At 38.3% G+C, this 26,989-nt stretch overlaps 1 pseudogene; it reads left to right on the top strand.

Moving 5' to 3' along the window:
* The first annotated feature begins 22,787 nt into the window (after positions 1 to 22,787).
* LOC100663802 (small ribosomal subunit protein eS7-like) lies at positions 22,788 to 23,477 on the top strand (annotated as a pseudogene).
* The last annotated feature ends 3,512 nt before the right edge of the window (positions 23,478 to 26,989 follow it).

Genomic DNA, 26,989 nt, shown 5'->3' with positions numbered 1-26,989 from the left:
TCCACATAATTCTTAAGGTTTCTTCATTTTTAAAAATTCTTTTATCTGTTTTTCCCTTATATATGTTGGTGTCAAGGCGTTATCTCCAATCTCACTAATTCTGACTTCCATTGCCTCAATTCTGCTTCTGTGACTTTTTATTGAGTTGTCTAATTCTGAAAATCTATTGTTAACCTTTTGGATTTCTATTTGCTGTCTCTCTATAGATTCTTGCATCCTGTTAAATTTGTCATTATGGCCTTGAATAACTTTCTTAAGTTTCTTTATTGCTTTATCTGTGTATTTCTTGGCTTGGTCTGCATTTTGCCTGATCTCCTTCTTGATCTCTTGAAGAGCTCTGTATTTTAATCTTTTGAATTCTACCTCCTGTAATTCTAAGAAATTATCTTCTTCCAGAAGGTTTCTTGAGTCTTTTTTGGGGGGCACTTGCTGAAACCATCCTGTTCTGCCTTCTTATGTGATTTGATATCGGCTGTTGTCTCTGAGACGTCAGGAAGTTATTGTATTTGTTTTATGCTTGCATACTGTGTCTTAGCTTCTTGTTTTGTTTTGATATGCGCAAATAAGCTGGTTTTGTGAGCTAGTTTAATTATTGGCCCTTTGAAGCTCTCACATACTGTCACCAGGTGGTTAGACCTGTTACTAGGTTTGTGAGCCCAGGAGTCCCTTTACTTTCTTGTGTAAATTCACCTCAGGTGTCCAGGTAGTAGATCACTAAGTGTGTGGTACAGGGTCTCACTTACAGTCCTAGATGGGCAGAGGGTATTGGAGTAGGCACAGGTATGTTGTTGCAGTAAGGGGTCATGCTCTGAGCAAGGCAAGGGGCTGACGGCTGCCCCTGAGTGTCTGTGAGGAAAGCATATCCCAGTTCCCCAAAGCATGTAAGTGTGTGGGTTTTGCAGCCAGACTGTGGGCACCTAATGCTGTTGACTGTAAGGATTGGGTAAAAGAAACAAAAAAAAAAATTTTTTTTTTTTTTTTTTTTTTTTGCACCTTTATTTTTGGATCCCTGTCATGGGTGGCTAGGTAGTGTGGGTAGAGCCACCAGTCCTCAGGCCTCTGATGTGGGTAGGTGAGGGCCCTGCTTACTTGGCAAAGCAGCGTCAAATGTCACAAACTTGCCACTCCACCTTATAGCTGATGTAGTTCAAGTTAGGGTTCAGGTATATAATCTGTTGTATGGTGCTAACGAGGACCTACACTGTTGAAATAGGCCCACACATGTGTATGCAGGGGTGAAAGGCATTCAAAGTCCGTGGATTCCTTATGTTGTGCCTAGGCAAAGGAGCTGTGCCCGCCCTGACTTTTCAGCTTAGGGAAGCTGGTAAATTATTTCTTTCCTGTTTGTTAATTTGTTCCCTCTCCAAACCCAGGAGAATGTTTCAGGGAGCACGATAGGTCCTAGTTCTAGCCCAAGGTATGCAGCAATTGCTGAAGCCAGCCCAGACCCAGTGCAGAGCAGGGAGGGGGCAGTTAAATGGGAGAGTTTCTTCCCAAAGAGGGTATTTTTTGATCTGCCTGATAGGTTAGATGCAGGTACTTATTTTTTGCTGTTTCAGGACTGCTTCTCTTTGGTTCTGGAGGGTTGAGCAGACTCAGTACCACTTGGTCTCTCCTGATGAGGGAAACGTGTCCTGAGAACCACTGCTTGCCTCATTGTGCACACCAGCCAATCCCGTCTGCAGGGTGCCAGTTCCTGCTGTGTCAATTCTGGCAAATCCTCGGTGCTTCTGAACTGTCTGTCCCTCCCCCTGCTGCTCAGTCCGATTCCTCAAGTTTGCATTTGATGTTCAGGGTTCCTAGATTGTCATACAGAACTGATTTACTTGTTTTTTTTTTTTTTTGAGTCTTTGTTGTAAGAGGGACCACAGGAAGCATCTGAATACTCTGCCATCTTGGCCCCACCTATGAGTCAGAATTCTTGGGCTTTTGAAATAATACAGAAGTTTGGGCTCCATACCTAGGGTATGAATTTATTAGGTTTTAGCAGGGACTCAGAGCTTCTACATAATTCAAATGTGTACCAAGTCTTGAGAACCACCATCTGATCTCTACAGCAAGTTTGCATTCCTCATGAAATACATCATATTGCACTTTTCAGAGGGTAGAAGACCCATCAAAGAGACTCAGGCTTGCTAGGCCAGTCATGGCCTCAGATAAAAACAAAATCATATAACTTGACCAAAGACTTCGTTTTTGTTGTTGTTGTTGTTGTTTTGGTGGTTGATCAAATTAGTTTCATGAATGACCTTACATGAAGTGAGATGATTCTGGAGAAAATGAGCATCAAATGTAATATATTCTATTCTAGATCAGAGGAAGGAAAGATTACGTCAAGCTGTGGTATTCAGGAAAGACATCACAAATTGGGTGCTTTGTACTGTACCTTGATACTTAAAATATAAGTAAGATTCAATCCTTCAGATAGGAGCACTGTAGAGATTTCAATGCTTCTTTAAATTCTTTTTTTTTGTCTACAAGCCTTTCCCTAAAGGGCCAGAAATCACAGTTCATTCATCTTGGCTTGGTTTAGTCCAATTCAGTTCCACAAAATGTATTGATCCAGGCACTGAGAAGTGTTGAACACATCGTAATGAACAAAACAGACATGGACCTTTCTCTGTCGGTGCTTCCATACAGCGACAATACAGTGTGATACACAAACCAAAATCCATTGCTGTCAAGTTGATTCTAACTCATAGTGACCTTATAAAACAGAATAGAACTGCCCCATAGGGCTTCGAAGGAGCGGCTGGTGCATCCAAATTGCCAACTTTTGTTCAGCAGCCAGGCTTTGAACCGCTGGACTAACAGGGCTCCAATGAACACTCTGAAATGGGAGATGCAGCATATCTTCAGGTAATATCCCAAAACCCAGTGCCCACATGTTATATTACTCATGATTTGATCCGGGAAGCCTTTGCAGACTAAATAAATTCTAAGTTGAGACTCTCTGAAATGTTGATATGGAGTTGGGTGAGCGAGGTGGTCAAAGGGAGGATGAGAAAAACAATCAAAGGAATAGAAATAATTCTGCCCAGCACAGAGCGCAACATGGGTGGCATGGTAAACATGAGGTTAGAAAGTAATCAGGATTAAGATTTTTAAAATCCTGCAAACAATGTCATAAAACAAGCTGTGTAGAGATTTTTGAATGGGAAATTAATTTGCTTTGTAAACTTTCCCCTAAAGAACAATAAAATATTAAAAAAAAATTAAAGTCCTTTCTTATGATTTACTGCAGAGTTTGAACTATCCACAAGACAATAGGGAAACTTACAGAAGTTTCAAGCTGTGGAATAGGATGATTCAAGGGTCTGCTGATATGTAGGGGAAAGAATCAGTAAGGGATATGTCTTCAGACAGAAAAATCAGTTAAGTATCTGGTATAGTCTTTCAGTATGTCCTTGGGTGGCACAAATGGTTTGTGCTTGACTACTAACCTAAAGGTTGGTAGTTCAAACCCATCCAATGGCACAGCAGAAGAAAGGCCTGGGATCTGCTTCCACAAAAGATTAGAGTCAAGGAAACCCTATGGAGCAGTTCTACTCTATAATACCATGTGGTTGCTGCCAGTTAGAATCAAGTCAACAGTAAGGGGTTTATAGCCATTCAGGACACAGAGACTGGTTGCATGAAATCTGGCAGTGGCAATAGTGAAGGAGATAACCAGATGAACTTCAAAGATAATTTGGAAGTAATAGAGACAGGCCTTCGAGGTTGCTTATATATGGCATGTGAAGAGGAGAAGAAGGAATCTGGGATGACAGAAGGTTTCTGGTTGCATCTTTGTCTGAGAAAAAGCATTTAGAGTGTCTGATATTGACATATAAATTTACTACTTCAGTTTTATATCCTCCTTGCCTCCAATTCTGCTGCTGAAATAACCAGAAAAAAACCTCTGTCTCTACTGAGACCACCAATGCAAAGTCAATTTGCTTCATGACCCTTGAGGAGAGGGTTGATTTTGAGGATTTCATATTCTAAATGGCTGGGGGCTCATACTGAAATGAGCTGTGACACCTTCACAACTATCTTAATATTGCAAAATGTAGAGAGCAGGGGTATTTGCATACCTCTGTGACTGCCAGCCTTGGACAAGATACCTCTTTCACCTTAAAGATCCATTCATCCTTCCAAATGATCCTACTTAATGTATGACTCATATTCATTCAACTGCTGTACTTGGATCATTTAAAGGATCCATGGGCCATTTACTTCTTTTAGAGATTGTTAGCAATGCTATCTTGGGGATTTATGCTTCCTTTACCATGTTTCGTGAACTGCGAGGTGGGTCTTTACTATTCATTTATCCTAGTCCCAGAAAAGTCAAAGCAGGAAAAAGAGAAAAATAGTGAGGGAGACATGGTTTGTAGTTTATACTTTGAGCCTTGGAAAACAGTATTTTGTATTCAAATGATAAGTGTTCAGCAAAGTATGTATCAGCTATAGAATTACCCAGCAAAAAGAATGAGCTTTATCTGCATTCATATTGATTCCAGGTTACTCATACATCATCTTTATTGAAAGTAGCACATGGCTGACTATGAAAGCAATGAGTTTTGCATTTCTTTGCTAACTTGCTGCACTTTGACTCTATGCATTGTAAAGTTTTCTCTCATTTTAATAGCCAAACATCAAATGCATGTAGGTGTGGGGGTGAAATGAGATGATTGATAAAATTAGCTATCATTTTTTCCTTTTTTTTTTTTAATGTAGTGCATTCTTTCCTTTCTTGTCCTTTCCAGCTAGACAATAAAGCTTTCCGTAATACCAAGGATGACATCATCTCCGTATATTAATTTCTTGCCTAGTTCCCAACCATAAACTAACCTAAAACTCAGTGTTTCAGTTCCAAAGCATAAAAAAAAAAAAAAAAAACAGTAGGTGTTTAATCTTTGCATAAAAATCTTATTGAATTAATTCCCTTTTCTATTCATTTTCACATTGAACCCTTTACAACTCTCTCTCTTTTTTAAGGTGTCTTATATGGAAATTCCAGTGGCGTAGTGGTTAAGAGTTTGGCAGCTAATCAAAAGGCCAGCAGTTTGAATCCAGCAGGCTCTCCTTGGGAACCCTGTGGGGGCAGTTCTACTCTGTCCTATAGGGTCACTATGAGTTGGAATTGACTCGATGGCAATGGGGTTGTTTTGTTTTTTTCTATGTTAACTAGGAGCGCTGGTGGCACGGTGATTAAGAGCTACGGCTGCTAACCAAAAGGTAGGCAGTTCGAATTCACCAGCCATGCCTTGGAAACCCTATGTGGCACTTCTACTCTGTCCTACAGAGTTGCTTTGAGTTGGAAATGACTTGGTAGCAATGGGTTTGGTTTTTGGAATGTTAACTACAAGCCATTTTTCTTTATCTTTTCAGTGTTATTTCTCTCATCTCCAAGGATCTGAAGTTCTTGCAGAATTGATGCTTTTTTTGGTAGTTTCAGACCTGCTTGAGTTCAAAATGGAGCTACTTCCAACCCACCTGTCCTTAGCATTTTCAACAGGAATAAGAGAGTTCCATGGTTTGTGTGCATACTTCCAGATAGTAAGAACACTTTTATCTGTAAGAAATGCAGGTGGAATTCTTCAATCAGCACTTCTTCGTTGTGTCCCTGTTGTTGTTTGGTGCTATCGAGTGAAGTCTATTTTCGACTCATGGTGACCCCATGTGACAGGGTGAAACTGCGTCCATAGGGTTTCCTAGGTTATAATCTTTATGGAAACAAATTACTAGGTCTATCTCCCATGGGGCCACTGGGTGGGTTCGAACCGCCAACCTTTCAGTTAGCAGCTAAGTGCTTAAGTGTTGCACTACTGGGCTCCTTATTGTATCCCTACAGGAAGATATAAAACAAAACAAAACAAAAACCAGTTCCTGTCTTAAGAAGCTTCTTATTTAGAGAAAAATTAAATGACATACATGATGGTACTGACTCTAGGTGCAATGATAGGTATTCAGAAGAAGATGCTAGGAGTTGGAGTTACTGGAAAATGCTTAATATCAAAGATGGGTCTTGAGGAAAGGAAGAACAAAACTGGAAGAGGGCATATGAGTGGATACGGCAGAGGTAGTGAGGCCATGAAGAAAGACAATAGTTAGAGAAAATGGTCTCAACAAACTGGTAAACTAGCCTCAGGTATGGCGGAAACCCCATCTAGTGCAATTACGCATGTGTCTTTCCTCACTTCCCTCATGGAGATAACTGCCTTTCTGACTCTCATCTCTGTGTTTCTGATCTAGGCTGAGTAAACTAGAGCTGTATTTCCTGTGTTCCTGATTTTAATTTTTATTTGCTTTGTTCACTTCATCCATGATCCTGGGCTCTTGGTGCTAAACCAGACCCAGTTTTTTTTTTTTTTTCTTTTCTTTGACTTAACTTGCTGCTTTTGATTGATTTATGGCCCTACACCATGCTCTGGTCCTTAATGGTGTAGCCAAAAACGTATGATGAAAATTATGATTTATTTCGAGTTACTAAAGGGCTTTCACACTTGAGTATTTAGTTTTTCAGATCTATATGGCTACCCTTTAACCTACTGTTAGCCCTACTTATTGTAGATGTTCATAATATCATAATAAAGATAATAATAAACTACTTAAAATGTATTTAAAGGCTCTTTACCTCTTTTTTTTTTTTTACCTCTAGTTATGAGAAGTTAGCAAAAATTTAATCATCTTGGAAGTAATGATTTCGATATTTTGTCAGTCTGTTGGTTGATAAATATGTATCATGGAGGGTGATAGGTCCTGAGCACGTAGAAACAAACATATGTATTTTTTTTTTATCAGAGAGCTTACATTTTAGTGTCAGGAGGAAGATATTTTGGTGTCGGGAAGAAGATAATAAACAGAAAAATAAATAATTTAATTTCATAGGCTGATAAATAGGACACTGTGTTAATTTGGACGGTACAGGGAGAGGGTGCTGTTTTAGCCAAGATACTCAGGAAAAGTGTCTCCGAGGAGATGATACTGAAGATGGATGTGACATTTCAGTTTAGACCAAAACAAAACCAAACCCATTGCTGTTGAGCCGATTCCAACTCATAGCAACCCTATAGGGTGGGGTAGAACTGCCCTATAGGGTTTTCCAAGAGTGCCTGGTGGATTTACTCCTGACCTTTTGGTTAGCAGCTGTAACACCTAACCACTACGCCACCAGGGTCTCCCAAGTTGAGATGGGAAGGATGAAAAGGAATCAGCCATAAAAATAATTGGGGGAATGATAGTAGCAAGAGCAACAAATCTAGGGCACTTAGGTGGGAATGAGATTGGTATACTCATGGACAGAAATAAGACCAGCATGCCTTGAATATAGTGGGAATTAGGATAAGATGGAAAAATGCCTATGCTCATATTTTAAATTTCTACACAATTTGATGTTGTTTTTCAACACACTCATGTTTGGTCTAGTTTTTATATCATATTTTGATCTATTGTGGCATTTCTTCTTAATTTTTTTTTTTGCTCACTTTTATGGGTTAACTGAAGCTCAGGTATTTTGAAAGAGTAACTCAATTTCTAATCCTGTGGCAGGATTTTAGCTTGCAGCAAATTCATAATGTATCAAAAATCAAAGCAATTTTTTTCTTTCCTCTTAATATTTAAAAAGTGACAAAATTTCTCTTTTTTTGTTACATTTTCCAGCATTTATGATGCTATATGTAGGTGATGCTGAATGAAGGAAATGCTAATAAAATTTAACCAAGTGTTCATTTTATAAGAATACAAAATGGATGTGAGTTTGGCTTCTTCTTTCAGCATGGTGTAATTGTCTTCAATTTTGAAGCTATGAGATGTGATTAGATCTTTTCCTAAGTGGTTGTGTAAATTTAAACAAATTGATAAATCTTTTGGCCTTTATTTTCCTCATCTGTAAAATGGGGGATAATTTCATGAGGATTTAACAAGGATTAAATGAGAAGATGAAGTACGTGAAAGCACTAAATCAGTGTTTAGCTCATACCTTGCTGTTGTTATTATTAGGTGCTACTGAGTCAATTTCGACTCATAGAAACCCCATGTGACAGAGTACAACTGCCCCACAGGGTTTTCTAGGCTATAATATTTATGGAAGCAGATCTTCATGTCTTTCTCTCACAGAGCCGCTGAGTGGATTTGAACCGCCAGCCTTTTGGTTAGCAGCCATACCTTATTGTACAATAAAGCTTGAGCTTTATTGTACAATATTTAAAACAATATTTAGTATTTACTAAACCCTGGATCTTGATATGAATGTGGGTGCATACTCATCTTCTGACCTGTCTTTAATATTTTTTGCCTCCTAAAGTTAAGCAACTCTTTGGCCGCAGATTAAGTTCTGTTCTGAATCACAGTCTTGAATAACAACAGGCTGTGGATATTTGGATCAGAAATTTCAGGGCGAACCTCTGTGTTGGCTGATGATTACGTTATAGGTTTTGCAGCCCATTCTTACTTTTTTGTAGTAGCTTAGTCAGCACCTTCCTGGAAGAAGGAGCTTAGCTACTCAATAGGAAGCTTACCTTTCTTCCCCGACGGGGCAGTTCTACTCTGTCCTCCAGCGTCACTCTGAGTCAGAACTGACTCGACAGCAACAGGTTTAACTTTCCTCCAGAGCACCTAAGGAATTTCTTTCTACTCAGATTCTAATTTGAAAATAGTCTCTGAAATGCTTTTTTCCACGTTTATTGACTGTAGTATACTTTTGCCTTCTTTCGTGGAATCACCAGCTGACTCCTTATTTTGCCTATTCTGTGTTCTAGAACCTTCCCTTAGCATCTATTTCTTGCTCTCCAACTAGCTCCCATGTACTCGACTATGAAAAATTTGACTGATTTGCTAAGCTGGACTTTGACTGGGTTGCTCACTGGTTTTGCTCTCTCCGGGCAGAGTCTGGATCACAGAGACTTTTGTGCCTACTGAGACTTCCACTCCACTTGTTCCTTTTAATTAATTCTTACTCTTGGATGACTCGAGGCACTAGTGAACTCCTTTTCTGCTGGCTAAGTAAGTAGGAAAAGACTCTGAAACCAAAAGGAAACTGAGAAAATTTGAATAGACGTGAAAGCATTCTAAAACCATAAAATAACACTTTTTTTTTTTAAAGCATTTGTTTTAAATTTATCTCACTAGGTTTATTCATCATAGTTGCTATGAATCAGAATTGACTTGATGGCAATGGGTTTGATTTTTTTTCTTAGGTCTATTACTTTGAATTAAATAATTTCAAATATGTTAAATTGTTTTTGGCTGAAGACTTTTTTTTTTATCATTTCTCTGTGTTTCTTGTGTTTAAAACAAAGAGTGGGAAGTGTTCTGATTTATATCAGTGTTATCAAAGTATTTACTAAGCCCTGGATCTTGAATTGTGTTTTGTTTGTTCAAACAAATTAAACATAAGCTGTCTCAGCCTTTTTAATGTTAATAACTGAAGCAAACTTCATGAATCTTGGGATGTTCCTGACAATAGCACTTTTTCTCCTCCCGTTGCCTTACATTTCTTTTTCTTCTGTGTCTCACCTTCAAGAGCTGTGGGGGTGTGGGGGGCAGGGAGACATGATATTTAAACCAATAAAAAAAAAAATAGTAAAATGTGGGAAATGGTAGAGGCATGTACAAAGTGCTGTGAGGAAAGTAAGGGATAGATTGATTCTATGCTTCTTCCTCCCCCAGAACCCAGTGAAAAGTTGAAGGCTGAGTTGAGTGTTAAAATTTGAGAATTTTTCAGATGGATAAAGGAAATAGGAATTCTTAGGAGAGAAAATGTTGGGTGATGATCCACAGTTGTGAAAAATAAGCATTGGCAAAATTGTCAGTAGCCTATTATTACTAAAACAACTGAAACGTTAATCCTTCAAATATTTTAGTTAGACCCAGGAACTCTACAAGAATTCTCCTTAATCCAGGGATCTTTTGTTCAGTGGAATTGCCGTAGGGCCATAGGTTAGTGGGCCCTTAATAGTCTAGGTGGCCCGAATTTCACATTAGCTTCACCTCCTGTCTCTCCATCAGCCTGGTAGAACTAAGGGAGATCAGAAGTTGAGTATGAACCCACCTAAGTCTTTGGCAAGATTATGGCAAACTGAATGAGAAATCCGTCTCCATTCCCTCCATTAGATGAAAATTTTATGTGGAAATGTGTAAGTTGAATCTTTTATATTCCTAAGCACAACTAACTTGCTCCCTGGGAAAGGAAAAGCATATCATTTAAAAGCTTGAAGTGGACTGAGAATTCATCTACTCCAGTGTTTATCAACCTGTAACATTCAAGGCACTTGGAGTGCTTGTGAAACATTCAGTTTACTTCTATGGCTCATGCTAAGACGATCCTTGTATACTCTAAAAATTCAAACAAATTACCTGACACCTTCTAGCCCTTTATTTATAGATGTGTCTACAGTGCCGATGAATGATATGGCCCTCTCAAAGCAAAAAATCCAACAAATAAGGGTCTGACGTGACACAAAGCTGTTTTATTTCTGATTATACCAATTTTGCTAAGGTCCAATAAAAATTAAGTGAGAATAAGACAATGACTCTTAACCATTTATACAGAATATTAGCAAAATAAAAAAGTTACTTTTCACTGGGACATCACGCAGTTAATGGTGTTCTGGAAGTGCAGTCAGCTTTCTTTTCTGCTTATCTTCATTCTGCTGCCATCCTAGGCTAACAAAGTGGAATCAGATCATTATCTAGAACCTTGCCCGATGTAATTTCTACTTGTTCTTCATAGATCACGTAGCCACTGAAGATCTCATCCTTCAGCTCTATTGTAGTTTAAAATAAAATGGAATATATACAAGTACTAATAAGAGATCCAAGCTACTACCTTTCTTCCAGAATCATACAAAAGGATGAATCGTCATCCATCACATACTCTATCTCTTTCTGTTAAGTATTCTGTCTCCTTCTATTAGTTCCTCTTTCTCTATTCATTATCACATTTTACCCCTAACTATTTTTCCTTCTCATCCATCTACCCGTCCGTCCGTCCGTCCGTCCGTCCATCTATTCCTGTACCTATTCATCAAAAGGTTTTTTTTTTCTTTCACTCACACATACACCCATCCTCTTCTGTCATCTTCAAACATTTAATTGTGTTTTTAACTGAATAAAACTTGGGGATACAGAAAATAATCATATATAGCTTCTGGTGACAAAAATAAAAAAAGACTTAATTTTTTACTTATGCTAAGGTAATCACTTTGTGTTCCCAACACAAAAGCCTATGTGGTGAATAAAACTTTTTCGTACTATAATTTATTTCATTTTTGTTTTATATTTTAAAATAACAAATGACCACAGAAACTCAGAAATATATAAAAACTTATATCAAACAGCAATTACTCATAATCTTGCCATCTTGAAATAAGAATTGTTTTTTACTATAATTCCTTAAACTAATTTTACCAATGGATATATTAGGAACTCAGAGTATGTTTATGAGGTTTACATTAGAAATTGTGGGGTGATTGTTAGAATTTGTGGCTTAATTGTGAAAAATGCAGATTCTTGAGTGGCTCCTTCCTGGAAAATCTCTGGGGTTATTATTGTGCATGTTGAAGTCTGGAAACCACTAATGCCCAAATATACTGATATTTTGATACTAGTACCTCATCTTTATTGTATTCTTTTTCTGTCCCCATGTGTCCTTCTACCTTCTACAGCTAATAGTCTACCTGTGGAGAAGTGGCTTCAATGTTTTTACTCATTACATTGAGTTTATATTTGATTTTTAATCGGACTGCAATAGAAAGCTCAACAAAAAAATACATTTTATCATAGCTAATGCTTGCCCTGAATCCCTAGAAAACATTACAAAGACCGCAGATGTTACAGTAGGCTTCCGTATTCTGCTGTAAAATCACAGCCACATCTGCCCAGTAACAGCCCGGAAGAGTGAGAGAGCACTGCCAAGCCTTCTCCGCCCTCTCTTCACTGAGAAGCTCAGCAGTGGCTTCTTTTTGGTTCTGGAGTTTTGCCTCACAGCCTACTGTAGTCTAACTTGGAGACAGATGAGATAATGCAAACTACAGATGATAACTATCAACAAGCTTTGGAGGAAATGAAATATTTGACAGAAATCTGATAATATTTGTTGATTGTTGTTGGAAAAAAAATTTCTTCAGTTTGCACTAATGACATGACTTCCTGGAAATCACTCTTTAGTATCAAAGAAAGGCAGACAACACTATGCTGTGTCTGAGGCGTATTTTGTGGAAGGCTGGGGGATAGTAAAGTCAGCTGACAGCTCTTTCTATTTGATAACAAAAAGGTAACTGACCTTTCTTTTTGTGACAGAGAAAGCAGAACCAAATGTTTATTTGAGTGCCATTCATATACACCTGCTTTCTATCCTCATGTGCCAGAGTTGAGCAGAATGTCAAAGAATTGCTTTTCTGGATCTAAGTTATTAAACAACAAACTTTAAGAAAAGGAAGATATCGTTCTTACTCAAGGGGATCAATATAGAACTTTACTGTAGCAATGTGTCAATCACAATTTTTTTTCACTTAAAATGTGAGCACTGTGTCTAATCTCGATTAAATTGTTTATATACATTTGCCTACTTCTTTATTGTCTTTATCTAACATTAAACTATACGTACCATTAGGACGGGACTGTATTCCCATCACCTAGAGTCTCCGGCACATGGTAAACCAAAAAATGTGAAACCCATTGCGGTCAATTCCAACTCATGGCAGCCCCAGGTGTATCGGAATAAAACTGCTCCATAAGGTTTTCAACGGCTGTGATCTTTCGGAAGTAGATCACCAGGTGCCTCTGGTTGGGTTCTAACCACCAACCTTTCGGTTAGTAGCTGAGTGCTTAACAGTTTATGACACTAAAAAAACCCAAACCCATTGTGGTCCAGTTGATTCCAACTCATAGCAACCTTATAGGACAGAGAAGAACTGCCCAGTACTGTTTCCAAGGAGCGACTGGTAGATTCGAATTGACGACATTTTGGGTATCAGCTGAACTCAACCGCTATGCCATCGGGGCACCTTGTTTACCCAGGGGAAAAAAAAAATAATAATGCTTTCCAGAATAAGATACTACCTCTCAACAAGGCAGAACTACCTTTGTGCATTTTGTATGATGATTTCTTCTGTATTCCTAGTAATTCAGGAGTTAGATGTTACATATATTTAAGTAGAAAGTGAATGACTCTGAAAGGTTGAATGTCTTGAGTAAGATTACCGACATGGGCTAGGTAAATGTTTATTTCTAGTAGTTTAATTATTTTAAAAAATGTTTTTAATCTCTTTGTACAGGTTTATTCAGTATTTGTGGAATTGTTTGATACGGCTTTCAAAATTGGTAATTTTTGAAATTCACCTTTCTCATCAGAGAATACCAAGCAATTTAGAAATGTAAAAAAATCTGTGGTGGGAAAGGCATTTTCTGAATTCAGAGTACATGCTGAATGGTTATGTGTGTAGAATGAATATATGTATTAGAAATTTTTATGAAAGAGTTTATGTTATTTTGAAATGTGTATCATCTAACTCTTTAAATTACAAGTTAATTGTAAGAGTTTATTCAGTAAAGAGAATAACCTATGCTGGGATCTGAAGCACCTCGGTGGCGCATATGGTTAAGTGCTCGACTGTTAATCAAAAGATCGGCAGTTCAAACCCACACAGAGATGCCTCTGAAGAAAGGTCTGGAGATCTACTTCTGAAAGGTGACAGGGTTGATGATCTGCTTCTGAAAAGTCACAGCCTTGACAACTCTATGGTATGCAGTTCTATTGTGCACACAGGGGGTCGCCATGAATTAGAACTGACACTGCAGTAAATCGGCTTGGTTATTTTGGGTGCTAGGGTCTGGACATAAAGTATAAAGATAATGGGGCTAAAATGGGCTATCAAGGAGTAAGCTTGTTACGCCATTTTAATATTTTGAGATTAAGGCAAAAAAAAAAAATTCTCCTACAGACTGTGATAACTACTGAAGACACAATATAAGACTAGACTTTCTTACTCAGCATTTCTCCATTAAAAAGTTATTATAAAAGGAATTTTATTAAGCATCTCCCTCCAACCAAGTGTACTATGGGAACACGGAAATTAATATGACATTGGTTATGACTTTGATAGTACCGATGAGACTAGTACAAGAAGATTCTTTTTTTCTTGTGCTTTAAGCGAAAATTTACAGCTTAAGTTAGTTTCTCATACAAAAATTATATACACAAAATTTATATGACCCTAGTTGCTAAGCCTATGTCAGCACACTCCTCTTTTCCACTTCAGATTTCCTGTGTCCATTCAATCAGCTCCTGTCCCTTTCTGCCTTCTCATCTCACCTCCTGACAGGAGCTGCCCGTTGAGTCTTGTATATCTACTTGAACTAAGAAGCACACTCTTCACAAGTTTCATTTTACGTCATATAGTCCAATCTAATCTTTGTCTGAAGAGTTGGCTTCAGGAATAGTTTTAGTTCTGGGTTAACAGGGAGTCCAGGGGCCATGTCTTCTGGGGTTCCTCCAGGCTTAGTCAGACCATTAAATCTGGTCTTTTCACTAGGCTTTGAGTTCTGCTCCCACTTTCCTCCTGCTTTGTCAGGGCCTTCATTGGTGGTAGCTGGGTACCATCTAGTCTCAGGCTGATGGAGTCTCTGGTTTATGTGGCCCTTTCTGTCTCCTGGGCTAATATTTTCTTTGTGTCTTTGGTGTTCTTCATTCTCCTTTGCTCTAGGTGGGTTGGGACCAACTGATGCATCTTAGATGGCCTCTTGATAGCTTTTAAGACTCCAGATGCCCTCACCAAAGTGGGATGCAGAACATTTCCTTAACATTTTCTTAAGAAACATTGTTATGCCACTGGACCTACATGTCCCCTGAAACCATGGTCCCCAGACCCTCGTGCCTGCTACTCTGCCTCTCGAAGTGTTTGGGTGTATTCAGGAAATTTCTTAGCTTTTGGTTTAGTCCAGTTGTGCTGACTTCCCCGGTATTGTGTGTTGTCCTTCCCTTCACCTAAGATGATTCTTGCCTACTATCTAGTTAGTGAATATACCTCTCCCTCCCTCCCCACCCTCATAACCATCAAAGAATGTTTTCTTCTATTTTTAAACCTTTTCTTGAGTTCCTATAATAGTGGTCTCATACAATATTTGTCCTTTTGCTACTGGCTAATTTCACTCAGCATAAAGCGTTCCAGATTCATCCATGTTAAGAGATGTTTCCCAGATTCATCATTATTCTTTATTGTTGCATAGTATTCCATTGTATGAATATACCATAATTTGTTTAACCGTTCATCTGCCAGTGGGCACCTAGGTTGTTTCCATCTTTTTGCTATTGTGAACAGTGCTGCAATAAACATGGGCGTGCATAGGTCTATTCATGTGAAGGCTCTTGTTTCTCTAGGATATATTCCAAGGAGTGGGATTGCTGGATTGTATGATATTTCCATTTTTAGCTTTTTAAGGAAGAACCAAATCGATTTCCAGAGTGGTTGTATCATTTTAGATTCCCACCAGCAGTGTATAAGTGTTCCATTCTCTCCACAACCTCTTCAACATTTATTATTTTGTGTTTTTTGGATTAATGCTAGCCTTGTTTTTTGTTGGGGTGAGACGGTATCTCATTGTAGTTTCTATTTGCATTACTCTAATGGCTAATATCGTGACCATTTCCTCATGTATCTGTTAGCTGCCTGAATGTCTTCTTTGGTGAAGTGGTTGTTCACAGCCTTCGCCCATTTTTTAATTGGGTTATTTGTCTTTTTGTTGTTGTGGTTTTGCAGTGTCTTGTACATTTTAGAGATTAGACCCTAATCAGAAATGTCCCAGCCAAAAATTTTTTTCCCAGTCTGTAGGCTGTCTTTTTACTCTTTTGGTGAAGTCTTTTGATGAGCATAAGTGTTTGATTTTTAGGAGCTCCCAGTTATCTAGTTTCTCTTCTGGTGTTCGTGCATTGCTAATAATGTTTTGTACTCTGTTTATACAATGTATTTTATACAATGTATTAGGCTCCTTGTATTGTCCCTATTTTTTCTTCCATGATTTTTAACATTTTATATTTTGTATTTAGTTCTTTGATCCATTTTGAGTTAGTTTTTGTACATGGTGTGAGTTATGGGTCTTGTTTCATTTTTTTTGCAGATGGATATCCAGTTATGCCAGCACCATTTGGTAAAGAAATTGTCTTTTCCCCATTTAATGGACTTTGGGCCTTTGTCAAATATCAGCTGCTCATAGGTGGATGAATTTATGCCTGGGTTCTCAATTCTGTTCCACTGGCCTATGTATCTGTTGTTGTACCAGTACCAGGCTGTTTTGACTTCCGAGGCAGTATAATAAGTTCTAAAATCAGGTAGCGTGAGGCCTCCCACTTTGTTCTTCTTTTTCAGTAAAGCTTTACTTATCTGCGGCCTCTTCCCTTTCCAAATGAAGTTGGCGATCTTTTTCTCCGTCTCATTAAAAATGCCCTTGGAATTTGGATCTGGATTGCATTGTATCTGTAGATTGCTTTGGGTAGAATTGACATTTTCACAATGTTGAGTCTTCTTATCCATGAGAAAGGTATGTTTTTTCCATGCATACAGGTCTGTTTCAGTTTCTTGCTGTAGTGTTTTGTAGTGTTTTTGTGTAGGTCTTTTACATCTCTGGTTAGATTTATTCCTAAGTATTTTATTTTCTTGGAGGCTATTGTAATGGTATTGATTTGGAGATTTCCTCTTCGAAGTTCTCTTTGTTGGTGTAGAGGAATCCAACTGACTTTTGTATGTTTATCTTGTATCCTGATACTTTGTTGAAATCTTCTATTTGTTCCAGCAGTTTTATTGTGGATTCTTTGGGGTTTTCTGTGTATAAGATCAAATTATCTGAAAATAGAGATACTTTTACTTTTTGCTTACCAATTTGGATGCATTTTATTTCTTTTTCTAGCCTGATTGTTCTGGCTAGGACCTCCAGCACTATGTTGAATAAGAGTGGTGATAAAGGGCGTCTTTGTCTGGTTCCGGTTTTCAGGGGGAATGCTTTCAGACTCTCTCCATTTAGGATGATGTTGGGTGTTGGCTTTGTATAAATGCCCTTTATTATATTGAGGAGTTTCCCTTCTATTCCTATTTTGCTGAGAGTTTTTACCATGAATGGGTATTGGAGTTTGTCAAATGCCTTTTCTGCATCAATTGATAAGATCATGTGGTTGTCCTTTATTTATGTGATAGATTACGTTGATTGTTTTTCTAATATTGAACCATCCCTGCACACCTGCTATGACTCCCACTTGGTCATGGTAAATTATTTTTTGATATGTTGTTCAATTCTATTGGCTAGAATTTTGTTGAGGATTTTTGTGTGTATGTTCATGAGGGATTTTCTTTTTTCGTGGTGTTTTTACTGGATTTTAGTATCAGGGTTATACTGCCTTCATAGAATGAGTTTGGGGGTATTTCATCCTTTTCTATGCTCTGAAATACCTTTAGTAGTAGTGGTGTTGGAAACCGTGGTAGCATAGTGGTTAAGTGCTATGGCTGCTAACCAAAAGGTGGGCCATTTGAATTTACCAGGCACTTCTTGGAAACTCTATGGGGCAGTTCTAATCTGTCCTATAAGGTCTCTATGAGTTGGAATTGACTCAACAGCAAGGGGTTTGGTTTTGGGGTGAGTAGTGGTGTTAATTCTTCTCTGAAAGTTTGGTAGAATTCTCCAGTGAAGACTTCAGGGCCAGGCATTTTTATTGCTGGGAGTTTTTAAGTCCCTTCTTTTATTATAGGTTTATTTAGTTGTTCTACCTCTGTTTGTGTTAGTTTAGGTAGGTAGTTTGTTTCTAGAAATTTGTCCATTTCCTCTAGGATTTCCAATTTGTTGGAGTACAATTTTTATAGTATTCAGTTATGATTCTTTTAACTTCAGGTGGGTCTGTTGTGATATTGCTCATCTCATTCGTTATTCAGGTTATCTACCTCCTCTCCTGTTTTTCTTTTGTCAGCTTGGCCAATGGCTTATTGATTTTGTCAGTCTTTTCAAAGAATCAACTTTTGATCTTGTTAACTTTTTCAATTGTTTTTCTATTCTTTATTTCATTTAATTCTGCTCTAATTTTTATTACTTGCTTTTTTCTATGCCTGAGAGCTTCTTTTGCTGCTCTCTATTTGTTCAACTTTAGGATTATTCCTCTTGATAGAGTCCCACATAATTCTTAGGTTTTTTTAAGTTAAAAAAAATTTTCTCTGATTTTTCCTCAAATAAGTTGGTGTCAAGTGCTTTGTCTTCAATCTCACTAATTCTGACTTCCATTGCCTCAATTCTGCTCCTATGACTTTCCATTGAGTTGTTTAACTCTGAAATTTTGTTGTTAACGTTTTGAATTTCCATTTGCTGTCTGTAAAATTTATCATTATGGTCTTGTATAACCCTCTTAAACTCCTCTATTGCTTTATTTGTGTGTTCCTTGGCTTGTGCATTTTGCCTGATCTCCTTCCTGATCTGTAGAAGAGTTCTGTATAATGATTTTTTGAGTTCTACCTCTGATATTTCCAAAAGGTTATCTTCCCCCAGAAGATTTCTTGATTCTTTATTTTGGGCACTTGCTGTAACCATCATGGTCTGCCTCTTTCTGTGATTTGGTATTGACTGTTGTCTTCAAGTCATCAATAAGTTATTATATTTATTTATTTTATAATTGCTTACTTTGTCCTAGATTCTTTTTTGTTTTGTTTTGTTTTACTCTGCCCAAATAGGCTGGTTGTGTGAGCTAGTTTGATTACTGGCATCTTTGAAGTTTTCACATCCTGTCACCAGGTTGTTAGAGCTGTTACTAGGTATGTGAGCCCAGGAGTCCATTTGCTTTTCTTGTATGGATTTAGCTTAGCTGTCCAAGTAGCCAACCACCAAGTGTGTGGTGTAGGCTCTCACCTATAGTCCTAGACCAGCAGAGGTGATTGGAGTAGACCCGGGTACTTGGCTGCAGTAGGGGGTCATGCACTGAGCAATGCAGGGGGCTGATGGCTGCTCCTGAGTGTCTGGGAGGAAAGCATGTTCTTGTTCCCTAGACTGCATAGGTGTGTGGGTTCAGCAGCTGGACTTTGGGTACCCAATGCTGTTGGCTATAAGGATTGAGAGGCAGCACTTGTCCTTGGACCCCTGTGGTGGGTGGCTAGGTGGCATGGGTGAAGCCACTAGTCCTCTGGTCCCTGATGTGGGTAGGCGAGGACCCTGCTTAATTGGCAGGTGGTGTCAAATGTCACTAATCTCCCGCTTCCCCTTATAGCCGATATAATTGAAAATAGGCTTCAGTTACATACCCTGTTGTTCTGTGCTAATGAGGGCCTACACGGATGAAATGAGCCCACACAGGTCTATGCAGGGGTGAAAGGCATTCAAAGTCTGTGGACCACTTATGCCTGTGCCTAGGCAAAGGGGCTGTGCCTTCCCTGAGTTCTTGGCTCAGGGGAGCTACCAGGTTATTTTTTCCTATTTGTTAATTGTTGCCTCTCCAAAGTTGGGAGAATGGTTCAGGGTGCATGATAGGTCCTACTTCCAGCCCAGGGGATGCAGCAACCACTGAAGCTGTCCTGGACCTGGTGCAGAGTGTGAAGGGCATGGGTGAAGGGAGAGAGCTTCTTCCCAAAGGGGTGTTTTTTTTTTTTTTTTTTTTGCTCCATGTGGTAGGTTAGATGCATGTACTTATCTTTTGCCAACCAAGCGCTGCTTCTTGCTGGTTCTGAAGGAGACTCTCTGCCACTTGGTCTCTCCCAATGTGGAAAATACATCCTGAGTACCACTGTTTACCTCATCACACAAGCCAGCCAATGCAGCCTGCAGGGTGCCAGTTCCCGCCAGATCTGTTCTGGTAACTCCTAGCAGCTCCTGAACCATCTCTCCCTCCCCTGCCACTCAGTCCAATTTCTCAACATTTCCTTTGATGGTCAGGTCTCTCAGATTGTCATATATAATAAATTCACTTTTTTTTTCAGGTCTTTGTTCTAAGAGGGATCACAGGAAACATCTGACTACTCCACCATCTTCAGAAGAGTATTTCTTTAGAAGATTTTCTAGATTCACAATTTTATCAGTGTTTTTACTTTGTTTTTCAATTTCATTCACTATTATATGGGAAAATCACTTTAAAAGTAACACGTCTATATTTCAATCATATAGAGGTACAAAGTTTCTAACACACAAATTCTATAAATTTGACTTTTTATCTGTAGTTGTCACATATCCAGTGAACTGGTTGCCACATAGGATCCAAATAATTAGGTGCTAGAAAAATATGCTTATAAGAATCTGGGTATTCTCTCTCTCTCTCTTTTTTTTTTTATTTCTTCTTCCTTCTTTTCTTCTTTCTTCCTTTCTCTCTCTTTTCATTTCTTAGAAGTGACTAAAAAGCTTGACAGAGCAAGACATTTTAAGTACACTTCCTATAGGGAATCTGTATAGTCTCAGTGAAGGGTGATGTTCGGATGTTACAGCTGATTGACATTAATAAGAGTCTGATCCTTTTGGAATAGATTTCTTCCCAACCCCTGGATGTGCCTCCCAGGAATTCAACACTTGCCTGACAGACAAGTGTCAACTGTGAATAGACATATGTAACTGAAAATTCAGTAAGGAAGGAAACTGTCGCAAATCTGACTCAGAGGAAAGGAAAAAGAAGAAAGAAGGTTGAGTGATTTTCACAATATCTTCCACCAGGAATAGTGCATCAAATATGTGGCTTCTGGAAAGGTCTCCCTAAAAAGATCTTTTCCGTTGCTTATTATTTTGATTTCTGACTTCTGAATTAAACTCAAATTGAGGTATAAATGACTGATAACTGACACTTTCTTGGGTGCAACTTTTGGCCAAAGGAAGGATAGCCAAGACATAAGAAGAAAAGAAATTTGAGAGTAGAGGGAACTTCACAACACGGTAAGAAGGCAGAAATTTGACTCTTGTATGTCCAAAGAGAGGCTTGCCTACTCAAACAAACAAACAAAACGCTGCTGTCTAGTTGATTCTGACTTATAACAACCCTATAGGACAGAGTAGAACTGCCCCATAAGGTTTCCAAGGAGTGGCTGGCGGATTTGAACTGCTGATCTTTTGGATAGCAGCCAAATGCTTAACTACCGCACCAAATTACGAAAGATGGATCAAAAAGTGTGAGAGCCCTGAAACTATTGCCATGAGATAATCTTTAAACCTTATACCAAAAACATCCACAGAAGTCTTTTTAAAACCAAGTTAATAGTTTAGTTTAACTAGTAAAAAATGTCTGCCTTGAGCATTGTGCTCTTTTAAGGACTATTTTTATGGATCAAATTGACAACAGCAACTCAAAAGATTAGATAGGAACCTTAAGGGACAGTGCATTTATGTTAACAGGGGAGGAACAACTCAGAAAAGGAGGGTGAGAATGGTTGTACAACTCGAAGAATGCAAACACTGTCACTAAATGGTACATGCAGAAGCTGTTGAATTGGTATATGTTTTGTTGCGCCTATTCTCAACAACGACAACAAAATAAATCCTGGAAATGAGAGAGAAAAAAAAAAAGTGTGAGGGCTTGCATGATTTGAACATTATGGGTGAGACCTTGGGATAGCATTTTGCTTGTGCATCCTAGAAGCAGAGAAAGTAAAAGAGAGGACAACTGGAGAATAGCATAAAAAATGGGAGAAAGAAAAGATGACAATAATGTGGGGGAAAACAAAAAAACAGAATTCCTAAGGAAATTTAAGGATTTTTGAGAATGAACTGTCAATTTGGGGGAAATCTGATGCAGGTATATACTAGGATTAGGGAGCAACAGATTAGCACTTGGGGCCATGGCTCCTGCTTTATGGTTGGAAGTCTTCCTTTTCCCCCTTTTGTTCTCTCTCTGCTGACTGTAAGTGAAATGTTAGATTATCTACATCCAAAGACAATTCGAGAGCTATCAGTTCTTAGTGAAAAATCAAATAAACAGCTAGCTGTATTTTTGCTATCACAACTGCTTTGTTCACTTTTAAGAACCTATTTCAGAATTTCTCTTTGCATTATTTTCCCTGTGCACAGACATTTTTTTGCAATGTATAAAATCCTATTATTTTGTTTCTTGTTGCTGCCATCTAGTTGGCTCTGATTCACGGTGGCCTTATGTATAACAGAACAAAATGTCTCCCAGTCCTGGACCATCTCCATGATCTTTGATATAGTCAATAGTGGTTTAATTTTTTCTGCTGATATCTTTTACTTACCAAGTACCACATCAACTAGCCCACAGTTTAGTTACTGAGTTCTGCTAGTTGACATTAAAAAAAAAAAGATAATAAAACAAAGCAGAACACAGTTACAGTTCCAGCAGCAAACATGAGAACAGTACTGACCTCTGAAGAGTTGGATTTGATTATGGTTTAATTGGCCAAATATCAATTGGTGGCAGATAATAATAAGAAAATAGTTTATGGTAACCACTCTTGCAACCAAGTAATGTTATGATCTTTTTTTTTTTATGTAGTTCATTATATCAATGAATATCTGACATCTGCTTCAATAAATCCTGCAAATAAAATAATAATAATGCTTCCTAATGGTTGATGATAAAAGCCTACTCCTTAGTTAGGCTACAGTACCTGACCAATGGAGCTTCTAGACAAGTGTGTAGTCACTAAGAAGTATTAGGCATTTGCAGGAATATTAACTCTGATGTGTATTCCTCCATTTAACATTTGCTATAAACATAGTAAGGAAACTTGGTGGAGCAGTAGTTAAGGCACTCAACTGTTAACTGAAAGGTCAGTGTTTTGAAACCACCAGAGGCATCTTGGGAGAAAGATATGGCGGCCTTTCCTGTGCCATCCCTCAGCAAGGAAAAGGTCATGTTCAGTTTAAGTGCAAAGACTGTGAAGCCCAGTGTGAAAAGCCAGATGAATTCGAGTCTGGCATTTTTCAAGCTCTACTTGAACTGGAGATGAACTCGGACCTAAAGGCTCAGTTGAAGGAGCTGAATACAACTGTATCCAAGGAAATTGAAGTTGGTGGTGGTCAGAAAGCTGTTAAAATCTTTGTTCCCATTGCTCAACTAAAATCTTTCCAGGAAATCCAAGCCAGGCCAGTACGTAAACTGGAGAAAAAGTTGAGTGGAAAGCATGTGGTCTTTATTGCTCAGAGATGAATTGTATGTGAACCAACTTGATAAAGCCATACAAAAAATAAGCAAAAGTGTCCCAGGAAACATACTCTGACAACTATGCACAGTGCAATTCTTGAAGATTTGTTCTTCCCCAGTGAAATTGTGGGCAAGAGAATCCTTGTAAAATTGGATGGCAGCGAGCTTATAAAAGTTCATTTGGACAAAGCACTGCAGAACAATGTAGAACACAAGGTTCTTTTCTGGTGTGTATAAGAAGTTCGTGGGTAAAGATGTTAATTTTGAATCCCCAGAGTTTCAATTGCAAACAAAAATGACTAAAGAATCATTCAAAATTAAAAAAGAAGATGCAGCAGTTTGCTTCCATAGAGATTTACAGCCTTGGGAACCCTATGGTGTCGCTTTGTGTTGGTATTGATTAGACAGCAGTGGGTTTGGTTTGGCGGGATAAACACAGTAATTAAATTCTTATTGGAGCTTGAAAACATTATGCTGAGCCAAATAAGCCAATCACAAAAGGACCGATTTTGCATAATCTCACTTTATATAAAAAGACAAGAAAAGGCAAATGTATATAGACCAAAGGAGGGAGGGGGAAAAGGGGAGCTTAGGGTGATGGAAAAATCACATTGATTAAGGCTAGGGTGGCACAGCTGATTAATGTAATTACAGTCAATAAGTTGTACACCTGTAAAAAGTTGAACTGGCAAAAGTTGTGTATTAGATATATTTACAATGACCAAAAAAAGAGTAGCTGCTGAGGGTGCTTACATACAATCAATCACATCATGGGATTTGTTTCCTTGGTTTGGAGGTTTAGGGTCATGGTGTTTAGTGTTTAGTGTGTTTAGTGCTTCTGTTTTACCTCCTAGTTAGTTTTGTAGTGCATAGGGTCTTGAAAGCTTGCAAGCAGCAATCCAAGACACAACAATTGGTCTCTTATTCACCTGGAGCAACAGAGGAAGAAGGAGAGTCAAGAACAGGAGAATACGGAATGTGTGGCCAATTGCCTGAACAACTGCTTCCTTTGCCATGATACCAGAAGAACTGGATGGTGTCTAGCTACCACTACTGAACGTTTTGATCAAAGATTCCGTAGAAGAATCTTGGCTAAAGAGAGGGAAATGCAGAGCAGAATTTCAAATTATCATGGACTCCAGACTTCTTGGAGCCATGGAAGATGGATAAATCCTTGAAACTATTGCCCTGAGATAATCTTTAAACTTTAAACCAAAAATATCCGCTGAAGTATTTTTTAAAACCAAACAATAGTTTAGCTTAACAAGTAAAAAATGTCTGCCTTGAGTATTATGCTCTTTTAAGAACTATCTTTATGGGATTGAATTGATAACAGCAACTCAAAAGATTAGATAGGAACCTGAGGAGGAAGTGAATTTATATTAATGAGGAAGGAACAACTCAGAAAAGGAAGGTGAGAATGGTTGCACAACTCAAAGAATGTAAACAGTATAACTAAATAGTACATGCAGAAACTGTTGAAAGAAAATTCTTTCTTATTTTAAGTGCTTAAAAAGCGGACAAATTGAGGTGATGAAAAATTTGCAATTAAGAGCAACATAGTAGAATGGCCCTAACCCTTTGGCAGGGTGTCAACACTTGGAGAAGCACACATGAATCTCTGTATCTCAGGTGTCAGAGTCACTGCCTGTGCTGTCAGCCTGATGGGTTGGAAACTGGGTGGGCGTGCCTGTAGGGTTAAATTTGAACAATATGCCAGGCAGGGTTCCTTGCTGTTCTCTGAATCCATCATGCTCATTACTGTGGGTAATGATTAGAAAATCAACTTGGAGAGTCTACCAGATATTTCACGACTCCTGTTAAAGTCCCTCCTCCATTGTTAAGCTTTCCCCCATTATTTCAACCCTCTGAACTCTCCACGCTCTGATCGCTTATAATGCTTATTAGCATGTTCTCTCATTATGGCTTTTAACCATGGGCTGTCTCTTAACATTTTCTGTGTTTCATGTGTCTTGCGCTTTAGTGCTCACTCTGAGTAGGAGGAGATTGCTCTTTTAACTTCTTTTGTCTTCTCTATGGGGCGACCAAGGGCTATTCTATTACTTGAATAAAGTCCAACCTTGCTGAACAAATGAGGTGTATATACTATTAAAAAAGATTTAAATAGTTTAAAACTAATGTTTTGTTTTAATGAGCAAAATGGTATATATTAGTAAATATCCAATGGAATGGACAAAATATTGTAATGAAGGCAGTGCTTTTCAAACTTCAAGAGCATATGATATAATATGAACCCGAAAAAACCAAACCCATTGCTGCCAAGTCGATTTTGACTCATAGCGACCGTATAGGACAGAGTAGAACCGCTCCATAGGGTTTCCACAGAACACCTGGTGGATTCAAACTGCCAACCTTTTGATTAGCAGCCGTAGCTCTTAACCACTATGCTACCAGGGTTTCCATGATATAATATATTGTTAAAATTCAGTGAATTCTGTATGAATCAACATAAAAAGACAGCATTAAATGATACTGTTCTTCTTTAGTTCTCTTTCTTTTAAGTATTTGAAAATGAAAACTGCCCTGTCTGCTGCTTAATGTGCTTGGAAATCCTGTAAGTTGATAGAATGAGTGCCTTAGAAAGTGATGGACTACTTGTACTTCTACAATAATACATTCTTGTTTGCACAGAAGACCTAAACCAACTTAAAAGCACGAAGACATGGGATTGTAGACTTAGCTAATGGAAGAAAAGTGGAGCATAAAATGTTGAGTCAATAAGAACACATCACAGCATGTTATCTCCTGACTGGAGAACTGGAGGGAATTTTCTCAGCACATATGAGCCATCCTTCAGTCTCAGGGCACGATAGTAAGTACAAAGGGACTCTACTCTGGCATCTAATCATATGACCTTGCTTAGATATTTTAACTTTCTCAATTTGAAAATGACATCAATATTTCCTATTTTTTATTAATAGATTCACCAAACAATATTTTCCAGGACGCACTATGCAGCAGGCACCTTTCTAGGAACTAAGGCCTCCGGCAACAGACAAAAGAGATAATGTCTTTGCCCTCATGAATCTTACATTCTAGTGTATTTGTGTATGTGTGTGTGTGTAGTGGGTAGGTAAGTTAATGGCTGCAAGCATCTAAAATATTAACACAATAACAATAAAAAAAAAGTAGTAGCTGTTTTTAATTGAGAAACTTCTATGCAACAAAAATTTTACATATTTTATTTCTCAGAACTGTCAACATTTTAAACATGAGGAAGTTGATTTGACAGGAAATTTATCTGATGATAATTAAATGGCTTCCAAAGACTCTTAAGAGACAGAGCCTGGATAAAAGTATTACCTACCAATGAATGTTATTAAACTTCCGCTTCTCCTGGCTTGGTCCTTTATGATATACCGTGCTATTAGGGTTAGATCATATGTAGATATCTTAGGAACTTTAATCCAATGTGTACCAGAAATGAATTTTTGTAATAATGAGCTACAGCAATGGCTCTATTTTTGCAGATACCATGTTTATCTTGCATCTATTTATGCTGTGTCTCCAGCAGATTGCCTGAATTCAAAATTATTTGATCAATAAATGAATGAATAAAAATGCTGGGCTGTATGAAGGTTCTTGCCTCTTACTGTTTACTTTTCATTATCCAAGGAGTATTGTTGTCAGTTTATATCTCCTTTGCCAAATTAGTCTTTTAGAGGACTGGGTTAAAGTCTTGGCAGAAATGAGTTCTCTGCCACATAAGTGTATTAAAAGGCATGTTTTACTGTAATAAACTCAATGCATTTTCAGCAGGGACATCAGAGGGCTTCAGGCTGGCAGGGCTACAGCAGGCATGGCTTGCAAGGCACTCCCATTTCCTTAAAGGAGGTGTGCTCGGATGGGACAATAGTATTGAGCCTGGCCTGGAGGAGGGTCTAAGTTCCA

The sequence above is a fragment of the Loxodonta africana genome, chromosome 20, assembly GCF_030014295.1.
Source record: "Loxodonta africana isolate mLoxAfr1 chromosome 20, mLoxAfr1.hap2, whole genome shotgun sequence".
In the NCBI taxonomy this organism is placed as follows: Eukaryota; Metazoa; Chordata; class Mammalia; order Proboscidea; family Elephantidae; genus Loxodonta; species Loxodonta africana.
Note: the sequence above shows the minus strand (reverse complement) of the source record. Positions and strands in the feature narration are given on the sequence as shown.